General features: G+C 39.1%; 1 long non-coding RNA gene across 2 annotated transcripts in view; it reads right to left on the minus strand.

The window, feature by feature from the left end:
* Positions 1-12,212, minus strand: part of LOC118170525 — a 170,047-nt gene that overhangs the window by 39,516 nt on the left and 118,319 nt on the right. The window contains exon 3 of one of the 2 annotated variants that reach the window (XR_004752760.1): positions 203-423. The exons of the other annotated variant lie outside the window; for it this stretch is intronic. This is a non-coding gene — a long non-coding RNA (uncharacterized LOC118170525). Of the gene's footprint in view, positions 1-202; positions 424-12,212 lie in introns of those variants that run through there. 2 annotated transcript variants of the gene reach the window in all.

The following is a 12,212-nucleotide window of genomic DNA, read 5'->3' on the forward strand; positions in this document are numbered from 1 at the left end:
CCTCCACCTCATGCTGCTGAAGTCTAATAGCCAGCCCCATTCCCTGGCAACAAGTGGCAAAATGATATCTTTTAGTACTAACAAGTGACAAAATTAATCATCACTGTTAAAATCAGATGAAGCAATATGGAAAAACAAAAAACAAAAAACAACACTCTTTAGAGAACGAACACTGAAATAATTCTGGACAGTGCAAGTGCACTCCTTATGTGGACCTGCAGGTTACTGATTAGCACTGGTGTCTGTGTACATTCTCTCAGTGGCTGCTGGTGCCAATACCAAGCAGAGCTGGACCACTAGGTGGGGTGCAGCCATGGCCGGGGAGCTCTGGCTGGGGAGATGCCTTTGTTCTAAAGCCCATCTGCATCTTTGTTTTTTCCTAACAGCTTCTGGTAAGAGTCCTTTTCAATGCTTTCAGCAGAACTATTTTTACGAAACATCATATAATGTACAGTAAACATTAATAAAGTCATAAAGCCCTTCGCTAGTTTCATATATGTTCCTTTAGTGAAGAATCATAATTTATTCTAGGCTGGAAAAAGAAGTACAACCCCCCACATTTTTTAAGATGTACTGCAGAATAAACCTGCGAAGATGGAACAGAAATAGTTAAGTGATCTAACAGATACTGTTTTCATAGGCAATTGTTCCACAGAGGGTCCACGGGGTTCACAAACATAACTGTGAATGCAGGGTTTATTACAAGTGTGTTTTATATAAGACTTGTCAAAAATGCTATCATTATGCATGGATGGATAGAAGGTATAAATTAAATATTTCAAAAAAGGATCAGAGAGTTCTCTTCAACAGCTACACAAGAAATTGAAGTCAGCCGGAAAATGAGTTCTGCTGTCCTTGGAATTTCTAAACTATTAGGTGAGGTGGGCATTTTAAGGCAAATCGGCTCTACGAAAGCAGCCTGTTTATATTTGAGAAACTCCATCTTGCCAAGATAAAAATGATGTTAATTACCTATATCCAAATGTGTTTGTTTAGTTTAGAACCACAGTTCTGTCTCCAAACCAAAACCAAATGTAGATGCCTCAAGATGGGCTTGGTTGAGTGCTATGCTCCTCAGACAAAAAGAGGAAAACTCTAATTTTGGTCTGAATGGGTTTTATTTAAGATTAAAGACTACAATGTCTTCATTTGACAGGACACATTATGTCTTTTACTCTACATTTCTCCATCTTGAATGAATTTGCACACTCTCCATAGCCAACAAGCAAGGAAACTCCCGACAAAAGCTGTAGCATACAAAACGCAGGATTGTAACACTCCTGTGTCTGAATAACTAAGGAAGCTCTAACAATGCCATAAACTAAACCTAATCTAAAATAGCACATCCCTAGATCGAACAGAAGGGACAACAGTATCTGTGGAACTTGCCAAGGCTTACTATGCATGAAGCTGTTTTTAATTAATTTATTTATTTTTAATACAGCATAGTGTATTCAACTTTTTTTTTTTTTTTTTTTTTTTTTTTCCTCTCTCCCCAAAGAGCACTTGGTTTATAGCTAATGCAGAGTCTGTGGTCTTCTGAATGGCACCCAGTCATTTGGGGGAAAGAAAACAGTTCACTCATACTTACATCATTTCATCACAATGACCTAGGCACTTGTGAAGTGCTTCAACTTTCTACAAATCAAGCCAGGACAATGTAAGTACTCTCCACAAGGCACATAATGACCTTCACCATGTTTGCTGCAAAGGACTATTCCCGGGAAATTTAGGACTTTATTTTGCACAAAATCTCTCTTGAACTCTATTTAACTCTATAATTTGTTAAACGCTGTTCTGCCTTGATATCTGAAATAAAAAACAAACAAACAAAAAACAAACAGGTGCTTCTGGCCAACATAATAATCCTGCTCTTTCTTAAAAGTATTGCAGCAGGACATACAAAGTTCTTTTAAGGACTCAGAATGAAAAGTAGAGTCATTGCCTGATGGCAGTGGTATCTGCAAAACCTTTACAGAGTCCCGAATCAGCTTTTCTACTGATGAGGACTGCTGGAAGCAAGGATGACTGAGACACACACTGGCCTCTTCACTGATGTACTAGTAAAGGTTGATGCACTTTGGAGCAGCCTCTAATGGTCCAGGAAAGCTTCCCTGGATTACAGAGGACACACAGAGATTCTTACTTGATGAGCATCCTAATTTCTGTCCATCTGATACAAACTTGTCCATTCTAGTCTCTCAAATTCAGCTACAACTCTCTAATCTTTCAGATTCAGCGTGCATTGATATTTTCTACACTATCACATCTAATATAGATTCGTATGAAGAAGGCATGGATGAAATGTGAAATGGGAAACTAAGGTTCAAATGTTCAGTTGGAAACAAGTATTGCAATGATTCCTTGGTAACACTTCCATTTTGGCTCCTGCCTGTTTAAATTCATTTAATACATGTCACTTCACCTTCGTTTTTCAAACTTCTGTGCCAATCTAAGCCAAAGGCTTTACAAAGCAGCTTAACACTATAATTTTATCAATACATTTCTGCAAGTAAAATAAACTGGTCATATAGAAACTCGGAGCCTCTGTTAAAATATTATTGACAGTAACATTGTTTCATCCTGTACTAAAGTAATGCCATACAGGCCATGCTATTATATCTCCCACATCTGAAGTCATGTTGACAAGACCTATAAAATATTTGACTTAGCCCTTTTAAGTAAGAGGACAACATAATTTTTTTTTCTTACGTTGACAACTTTCACAGTTTTCCAAAAATTATTAAAGATAAAAATTAACTGTCCAAAAAGCTCATGAGACATTTTCTGAAACTCCCAAAGGAAAATTCTATACCCGTTGATTTAGCCAATGCTATTTAAAAATGCCCCCGAATAACTGCAGGAATGGAAAAGGTTTCATCAAACTATCATGTGAATATATCATCTACCTCTTTCCTAGTTGTAGAACAGAAATATTTATTGAACTTGTCTGCTCTCCCCTGGAATATGGACGTTACCTTTTCATCTAGTAATGCAATATAATTGCTTCATTCCTTTAATTTATTATATTGCCTTTCTGTACTGACCACAGACCTTTATACTAGTTCTTTTGCTTCCCTTATAAACTTTCTACCTGTTCTACTTTTCCATTTGCCAAATTACCCCTTTTCTGCATTTAAATACTTCCCTCCCACTCCATATGCTTCTTTTTAAACCAGTGTAACGTTTTCTGTCCTAACTTTGAGGTTTTAGGCTTAGGGATAGAAACGTAAAATATTGCCATCTACTTCCAAAGTATGATCAATATTTATATTTTTCCCTTATGACTTAGCTCATAATCAATTACAGATTTATGAGCATTAGCTAGGATTTTATTATACTCATATATACCTCAAGTAATCATTTCATAATCAGAACCACCAATATTCAGTTCCAAAATAAGTACCTACATAAGCATTAAGAAGAAGATTACTATGGATTTCCCATGGAAGACGCAATACTTATCAAGTAAGGAAATTGAGATTTATAATTTATATATTTTTAAAGAATTTCCTACATTCTCCAGTACAGAGACTGAAGGTCCATGTTGGTCCAATGGAAACATTTCCCACTATGCTTACAAGCTCTGTTATTTATGTTGGTGTTTGCCACAAATCCCCAAATCATACAGATACTACCAGCAGGAGCACTGACAGCTAATCCACGCGCACTCAGGAACGTATTTTCCAGCTTGTGAAGAACTTGGACCCAATTTTTAAATAGTGAATGAGTTTTAATCATATGGATTTTATTACTAGCAAAGTTGAACTTACGCTTACAAATGATGGTTTCCAAATTGTGTTGTTATTACCCAAGCTCATGACAAAGAATCTCTTCTCACATATCACAGTGCCTTAAGCAGTTTTGTTCCTAATACTTTGATTTTGTACCAATGCTTATTTTCTCTGCCTCCTCACATACATTTTGTTCTAATTAGTTTAATGTGCATCTGATTAGCCTAGAATGACGGTCCCTTAGAACAGACATTTTGAACATGCACATCACATAGCACTAATGGTATACGAATCACTTCAAAATTATCTTGGAGCACAGGGGAGCGGAGGAGCCAGGACGACTGCTGCCGTCACCTGCACAGAAGTAACTCATCCCTGCAGGGCTAAGCCCAGGAGAGGGCTGCACCCAGCTCTCAGGTTAACGGGGATGGTGCTAGCCTCGTGTAAAAGCAGGAAGGAAATACAGTATGTATCTTGCAGATTCCAACCACTGCCCAACCACTGCCATTGCTGGCCATCAACGCTGAACTGTGACTTGAAACAATCCTCTTGCATAGCCTAGGCAAACTTCCTCCAAAAACTCTGCTGTATATTACTCATCTCTGTTTGTCACCCCTCACACAGCAGATCAATTATTATTTTTTTTTTTTTAGAGAATCTATTGGAATGGGGATTACAATTATTTCACTGGCAGTTACAACTGTCTAAAACTACTGCCTCCCTGTTTGTGGCAGGGGTGTCAGAATTAGGTGATATTTAAAGTCCCTTCTAACTCAAGCTGTTATGTATTTTTGTGATTCTATAAAACCTTGAAAAACTAGGCCATCAAGTTTGCTAGGTTTCAGTTAACCCATCCATATGAAAACATTTTCCTGTCTTTGTGAAATTTGTTCTTATCCATGAGTCAAAAGCAATAGGTAAGCATCATTTATCACTGCTTTAGTTTCCCATTTCATCTAGAGTACAAAATTACTGCAGAATTCAGATAAGTTATTCATTTGTTTCCATCCAGACCAAAGGCTAAGAATACTAGAAATCTTTTATTTTGAGATGTCCACCTTCCCTTTCTAAGCAAGGAAAATTTGATAAGGACACCACCTTCCAAAGGGTGGTCTCAATAAAAAGCTCTTAACATTTTGAATAATTCTCATCTGTAACTAACACTGGAATGAAGTGGACAATTTCCAGTGACAGTCAACATTGTGTTACTCTTCCAGTGATACTTGCCACTGAACTACATCTGATTTGTTGCTACTGTCCATGGCTTTGCAGTGACCCATATGACATCTAGGTCTGCTGCATGACATACAGCAATTCCAGATCGTATCAAATATATAAATCTCCATTTTCACTCTGGAAACTCAGGTTCACATTTGAATATTTCACAGAGATATGCACTTTCAACCATGGCTGCAGGCTAGTGTTCCCTTGTGTAAGACATCCATTTTTAGAACTAAATGTACAATTATGAAGCTCAAGTCATGCAGAAGATTCATGGGATCTGTGCATATTCCACATGCAAGGGCTTCTTTTTTTTTTTTTTTTTTGAAGCAGCTATTTGGACATAAATAGATCTGAAACACAGATAAATGGCTGTGTTCAAATAATCAAAGACTACAAAAGAGGACATGTCAAAGGACATTTTCCTTGGGTGGCTGAAAGTCAGTATGGTACATAAAACTAAATTACAGAAGGCTTTTATTAATCACTAAATTGCAGCATTTCTTCACATACCAAGGCACTTGGCAAACATTTCTCACATTAGGCAATTAAAAAGGCCAAGCACCGTTGTCTGGCAACTTTGGAAGCACTTAACTTCAAAACTGCAAATTAAAACAAAGACTGAAAATAAAATAATTATCTTTTGTTGCTTTTGACTTCTGGACTCGCAATCAGAAATTAGGAACGTGTTGCATCAAGGCTGCCTGGGGGTCACTGGGGAAAGTGATTTCAATTAACAATTGCATGTGAAGAGCTTCTACACCAAAATGAAAAAGAATGCCAGAGAATTTATTTATGAAATTGGGTAGGCTTAAACTGAGTAACAAGTATCAGCAAGTCCATTTTAACCATATTTGAAGGAATAAGGCTGTGTTTTAGTCCTGTGTCTAGCAGAGAGTACCCTCATAGTATTTAAATCAAATAAAATGTTAAAATGTGATGGAGACTATTCTGAATAACAGTAAGAGGAGGAATTACTGATGCTAAGAATGCCATGATAAATAGAAATAGAAAAATGAGTGGAGGAAAATAACCATCTTGGATTTTGTACAAACCCTAATCCAAGCAGGTTTTTGAAGTTCTGGTAAGTCCTGGTTCCCTAAAAGTACTTCTGAAAGCCCCTGGCTTTAACAGCTTTGCTTACAGAGCCCCTCAGCAAATAACATATTAATTCCCTTTTGATGATACCCAAGAGTTTCTGAAATGTGTTGGAATTCCCATAAATAACGACAATCTATTTTTGGATGACTTGTAAAATTGTATGGGATTATTACCCTCCAGAAGTTAGGCATTTAACTGAATCTCTTGAGCAGGCTTTCTTTCTTGATTTTTTATGGAGGCTCTAATGTTACACCCAAACTCTGTCATTTGGATGGTTTAATTTTCAAAACTGATCACAGTGGGAGTACCCTGTGCTCATGCATTTTGAAGTGGGGACAGTGGTGAGAATTATTATTTTAGATGACTGTCTTTGAAAATCTTGCACTTGAGCCTCAAATTTGTGACTTGCAGTTGTATCTCTTGTATTAATCAGATTTGGGGGGGGAAGGGGGAACACAAAAGGAAAAGTCTTAAAACATTCTTGCCATCCTTTCTCTCCTCCTCCTGTCTTGCTCACAACTAGTAAAACCATTCTTGATCAAGTTTTGGGCCACGATTTCACTTGAGTCCTGTTTTAACCCACCCCAGGATCTCTTTGTGAAAACACAGCCCAAAGGTTGGCATGCTCAGTGGCCCAGGCTACCAGAAATTCCCAGAAAACATTATAAATAAATTACCAGGTAGGAAGAGCCTGATGGCAGAATCTACCATGACTCTGAATCTTGTCTGCTGACCAGCTGACTGACTGAAACTGTCATTCTTAAAATCTCTTCCCCTGGAGCTGCTGCCCAGCTCAGGGAGCTGGAGGACGGGCCGGTCCTGCAGTAAGCAGGCGAACATCAACCAAAGTTCATGGTTGCTTCCATTATGGGCAAAGATTTCCTTCATAGCCCACGTATCTCTTCTGCAGCAGCACTGCCTCTTTAAAGACAACACTTGGAAAATTCCCATTTTCACTCTTTGGTATTTTCCCTTGTTCTGCCATTGACAGCCCTTTAATTTTCTTTCTATTCAGCCTGAGCACCCATATTCTCCTATTCCCACCTTTTTATCTTTTTCCACCAGGGCACTACTGCGGATGTCTTTCTTCTTTCCAGGAGCTGCCTTCTTTGTTACTGGTTAACAGAAAGCCTTAGCCTCAAGGTGATTTTTCTCTGCCATTTGTTTTTCGGCCATGTAATCCCAGCACAAGTCTAATACGGAAATGTAAAACTGGTGCTGAGCTGTTTTTAAAACAGTGTTGGGGGGTGGAGTTGGCTGGAGTTCAATTCTGTGCTCAACAGCTCACTGTAGCTCAATACTCATGTCTGTGTTTCTGTTTATATGGCTGGAATAGAGCACAGAGTATACTTTTTCATTTAAAATCATACATGGACAGGTGACAAACACTTTCTAGCTTGTTAGAAAGACAGACCATAAAATGAAGTCCCAGGAGCTGTGAAAAACCTATTTTATCAGTCCTTTTTTCCACTGAAAGCAATGTCCTCCAATGCATATGTTGCCTATGAAAATTATAGATTCACATCTTTGCAAACACTTGCTTCCTCTAAATGATCCAGGGCATATTCAGCAGCACATTCACTCAATACACCTACTCTACACGGTAATCAGTGACATGACAAGAGCTAAAAAAAAAAAGGAAAAAAAAAAAAGAAAAGATAAAACATAAATCAGAATGGAGTACCTTACCCCAGAGCAATGTTTTCTGCATGTATGCATGGGTAGAAACTGGCCTTATAAATCCAGGACAGTGTCTAGCTGAAAACCAGATTGTCATGCTTAATGCATAAGTCCCTGCATACTGCTGTGTTCAACAAACACAAAAGAACTTTCAACACATAGTTGATGTCAGGTTTTAACACTTAACACTGTATAGAGGAACAAGTGTAACAGATGATGATGTTGCAACCTCTTTTGCTAGGGTCCAGTGCCAGCTGATGCTGTCCTACCCCATGAAATCATCTGCCCCAGTCACACTCCCACTTTTGTAGTCAGAGCCATGCCTGCTCCTTGCAGCCAGGCTGGGACCTTCAGCTGATATTATCCTGGAATCAGTGACCTTAACAACAGGGACACATACATACTTCTGCGTGTGCACATATAGATACACATAAACACACAGACTTATACATATTTATATATATTCTTTACGAATATATAAAGAATTGTAACCTAGGGACTACAATCCTGATTAATAGGCATTTGCTTCAAATCCTGCTTAAATTTGGGTCAGGAACACTGAAAAATGGCACGACTCCATGGCTTTTCCTAATCACGCTTTAGGACAGCCTCCCAAAGACATGCTGGCCTGGCAAGAAAAACTGCCACACCTACGGAGAACTATCCAGGTCATTGCAGGGATCAAGCCAACACTTCTCAATTTGTCTTCAGAGCAGGTTGTGTGGTGCAGCCCCCCCCCACTCTCATCCATGGTAAACAGGGATTCCACTAAGAATTCCTGACACATGCATGTCTGTCCCAAAACTACCCACAATAGGGATTAAAGAGATGTACAATTTAACCTCAATTCATAATCCCGCTTAAATCAGGAGCAAAATAAATCACTGAGAGCAATGACAGCACTGTTAGTGCTCTGTGTGTGACCCCGGCAGATCCCTTTGGAAGAGCAGGAAAGAGCGCTGCATTCACTGACGGAGCACGTTGTGCATACAGCAAGTGCTGCACGCTTGCCATGCTTCCAAGATGCAAACCACAGTGTGCTTAGCAATTGTATACATATTGAATTGCCTTTCTTAAAGAAATGGCTGACTTTCTAGACTGAATTTACTGAATCCCAGCTATATTCCAATTTGCTAGACAAAGCATGTCTCTATGAAGATATTCTCAACAGCTTCAGCAACTGTTACTTACTCACAGAGCCTATTCCTCTCCCTGCATTTTCATTATAAGTATCAATAGACATCTGATTCCCCAGTTCTGAGTGCCAAGTGTGTCAGGATGCTCTATAATCAGGATGCTCATTTTACAGAGAGTGCAGCAGCCACTTAACAGCTGACATCACTGAAAACTTCAGGACTTCCATCGTTTTGGGGCATCTTAATGCTTACAGTTTACTGGGCACAGTTTCTATTCTTACTAAGGTTAGAGTTGGCAAAACATACAATTTTATTTTATTTTTCTTAATAGTGCATTCCTTCTCTTCTTTTTGTGAGGAGGCAGGATTTTTATTGTGTTCATCCAGACAGCTACTGACCCATAAAGTCATTCCAGTATCGGCACGTGGTTCTGAGCAAAATTGGGATGATCCTGTTGTGCAAAGCACACACCGTGTACCACTCCCCGTCATGCTGAAAAGAGTTCACACTCTGGCTCAGTCTCCATAGGTGTCTCCCCTTTGCCATTAAAAAAGTGCATAGTCTCTTTGGGGAATAACTGGGATGTTACTCCCTGCTGGAAACCTATGGCTCAGAAGAAAAATAAGAATTGCTTTTTAAGGAAGAGCCTAATCCCATTACAAGGTCTGATACAGCTGCAGGAGAGATAAACTGGAGAGCCATTTAAAAAATTTAGGTTGGTTATAACAGCCTAAGCTAATCTATTTCTTACCCACTGTATTTCCTAATTCATTTCCTAACACATTGCCTACAGAATTTCATGGCAAATTATTATGTTTTAAACAACATTATATGTTAGCAACAACCTGCCTGTTCAGATCTGCACTTTCAGAACATTTGAAGGCATGTTCAGAGATGAGATTTTCACCGAGGAAGGGGGAATGGATGTGAAGTTTATATTGACCAGATTTACTCACAGAAATAATTTCTCAGAAATTTGATATTTGAGCTGATTTTGACTGTCTTTAGGAATTATTAAAAAAAAAAAAGCAAACAAAATCTCTCTCATTCCCCAAATCCACACTCAGATGCTCTAGCCAGTAGTCTGATCCAGTTGTGCTCTATTTTTGCTCTGAGTGATAGTAAATGGAAAGGAGCATTTGCATCGCCTTGTGCTAGCTGCAGTCACAGCTGTAACCACTTTGACTCGGATAGGACGAGACAGAGGAAGTCTTGTGCCACGGTGACTGCAAAAGTGATTTTCTAAGACAACACAACCCTGGGTTATATAGGCACACAGTGCCATATACCGTGCATATAAATACACACAGGGCACAAGGGCGGTGTAAGATATTGCCATGCACATACAGTTAAGAAATGATGCCTGCCACACTGAGATCAGAGTGTCTTGCTGCTCTGGGTCAAGATGGATCTGCATCACCCTTGCTCTGCATTCACCAGTAAAAAGGTTAGGCAGTAGGAAGATACTTTTTGAATGTATTTTGTAAAAGTAGAGAAAAAAATATTTTTCTTCTTTAGTTACTCAATATTTCCTTTCAGATTTGTAAAATATTTATAGGAAAAGTTTGCTAGAGAATGTAACTCTTTCCCCGGCTCAAAAATGGGAGCATTTGTTTAATTTTTTATTTTTTATTTTTTTTTTTTCCCCAGGAAATGTTTTTGGTCATTTTGATTCAGCTGTTTGCTGCTTCATTTCCAATCAGAAACAGAACTAAAGTTACAATCAAAAGAAATTTCCCATCTAAAGAAAATTAATTACTACTTTTACCAGACAAAACTTCTGTTTTTGATTTCAACTCCAGTTTTTGCTGGCAAAAAGTTTTCAGGCAAAATGTTCCAGACAGCTTGAAATTTGAAGATAATTTGAGAATTAGAAACATGACAAGCTACCACATCTTTAAAAGCTACTTGTTTCAAACTTTTAAAATGTGAATGCCCATCCATGCAAGACAAGGGACCTGCTCATGGCCAGACCTTTTTTTTTTTTCCTTTTTTTTTTTTTAATCATTTGTAAATTGCCAAAAGCTCCTTAACTGGGTCTTTCCGGGGCTCACAATAGCGGTTTGGCATTCCTCAGGATCCCTTGTGCTATGTGGGAAGCCTTGCTGTGCACAGGTTTTGGGAGCTCTGTCACCCGTGAGCAGAGGCACATGCTAAACAGCCTGGATGACCACAGACCCCCTGCCCCTTGGCTCCTCGGATTTCCTCAAGTTCACGCTTAGCTTTTACTCCTGATGCAGTCTGCATACTAAGGAGGTGCAGATCAGCCTTTGCAAATACTGCTTCTCCTATGCAACTTTCAGCGCTCTCTTTTAAACATAAATGCATGTTTTCATAGCTGTAAAATACAATATATTTGATGCCTAAAGTCTTCCATTTTAGTAGACACATTGTAGTCTCAAAACCCATGGAAAATAATTGACAGTGTCCACCTCACTGCAGATGCACTGGGGTGGATTACAGTAAAATACATTTCATTTCTTTCCTTTCTTTGTTCTGCCCTAGTGCCATTTCACTGCCTCCCTCTCTACACATATACACACTTCTTTTCTATATCCTTCATCTTACAAAGTGTGCTTCACCAACAGGCTAAGTAAACATTTACAGTGATATATAATGCTTACTGACAACGTCAAGCCAAATAGACTGTGATCCAAAAGCAGGCTTGATTTCCCTCAGTCTCCTCTCCTCAGGCAAAAGCTTGAGTGAATAGACGAGTCCTGTTCTGCACCTTGAAGGTCAAAAGAAGAGCTCTGACAAACCAACAGGGAAGGAAACGCTGGGGCTGACAGACTTCCAGAAGGAACCATCCGCCTCCAGCGTCCCAATAATCGAAATTCAAGATTGCTAAGAAAACAACTCGTTTTTTATCTGTTATTGCCGCGCAGAATGAGAAAAAATCACCAACACGCAGATAGTCAGCACGCAACTGCACAGACCCATAGCTTTGAAGCAACATTTCAGATTAGGCTGGTCCACAGCTTAGTATTTAGGAACAGGTTCTTGTTGCTGTTTTCATGCAATTGTACAGGCTTGATTGCTCTAGCCATTATGTTTTATTTAACCTTTTCAAATTTTTAAGGTGTTTAAATTTTAGTGTTTAATTTTTAAGGTGTTTAAATTTTTAGCCTGAGTTGCCAAGTTGCAATAAGCCATCTTCCACATATGATCCAGCTGCTTCACACTTGGCTTAGCTTAACGCCCACTTTTAACTCTTTCTTAGATGCTCCATTCCCTCCAAAAAAGCACCAAATTCTCTCTTGGCCCCCCTCTCCCCCTGCCTCTGCCACAGGGCTGCTGCAGCACCGGTACGTGCCTCAGCCTCCGTCTGCACTCGGCT

Source organism: Oxyura jamaicensis, chromosome 8 (assembly GCF_011077185.1).
Source record: "Oxyura jamaicensis isolate SHBP4307 breed ruddy duck chromosome 8, BPBGC_Ojam_1.0, whole genome shotgun sequence".
Lineage (NCBI taxonomy): Eukaryota > Metazoa > Chordata > Aves > Anseriformes > Anatidae > Oxyura > Oxyura jamaicensis.